Source organism: Condylura cristata, unplaced genomic scaffold, assembly GCF_000260355.1.
Source record: "Condylura cristata isolate star-nosed mole 26May11 unplaced genomic scaffold, ConCri1.0 scaffold00001, whole genome shotgun sequence".
In the NCBI taxonomy this organism is placed as follows: Eukaryota; Metazoa; Chordata; class Mammalia; order Eulipotyphla; family Talpidae; genus Condylura; species Condylura cristata.
In genome coordinates, this window is record NW_004567102.1 from 3,600,153 (window position 1) to 3,601,112 (window position 960).

The 960-nt window shown below is 34.7% G+C and overlaps 1 protein-coding gene across 2 annotated transcripts in view; it reads right to left on the minus strand.

The window, feature by feature from the left end:
• The window catches only part of SLC26A8 (solute carrier family 26 (anion exchanger), member 8), a 61,829-nt gene that overhangs the window by 20,972 nt on the left and 39,897 nt on the right, over window positions 1-960 (minus strand). The gene's annotated exons all lie outside the window — the stretch shown is intronic.

A 960-nucleotide genomic window follows, 5' to 3' on the forward strand; every position in this document is an offset into this window, starting at 1 on the left:
GCGCCATGTGGGTCAGCTCCCTGGCGGGGGATGGAACTCATGTTGCTGAGGCTTCAGAGAGCTTCATAATGCTATATTTTAACTCGTTGCGCCACTTTTTAAAGTCTGGTAAAATATATACACCGTGAATCTTACCATCTTACCTACTTTAATGTACAGCTCAATGGTATCAAATACATTCATAATGTATACCCACTACTACCATCTACTGCATAAGTCTTTTCATCTGACACTGTAACATTAAACAACAACTCTCCATTTCCCTCTGCCCCCAGACCTGGCTATCACTATTCTATTTTGTTTCTAAGAATTTTACTATTACAGATATCTCATATAAGTGGAATTATATGCTATTTGTCTTTTTGTGACCAGTTTATATCACTTAACATAATGTTCAAGTTTCATCCACACTGATGCATAATCATATTTTTCTTCCTTTTTTAAGGCTGAATAACATTCTATTTTTTATATACTGGTGTTGGAGAAATCCTGACATATTTTTACAGCAGATGGCACTAGAAAATATGTCATAAGTTTTCTGACAATCCATACATATGTACATATATGTGTGTGTGTGTGTGTGTATAAATACACAACACATTTTGCTTATTCATTCATCCACAAATCGACACTTATGGTCTCTTCCGTGCTTTAGCTATTGTGAATAACGCTGTTATAAACATGGGTACACATAAACTCCTACTCTCAATATTTTTGGTATATATCCAGAAATAGAATTGCTAGGTCATATGGTAAACACTACTGTTCATTTTCCAAAGGACTGTCATGGTGCTTTCTACAGTGGCTGTGCCATTTTACATGTCCACTAAAAATACAAGGTACAAATACAAGGTACAAAATACAAGGTACAAAATACAAGGTACAAATTTCTTTGTATTCTTGCAAAACTTGTTTTCTGTCCTTTTTAAACAGTAGCCATCCTAATATGTGAAGTAATAC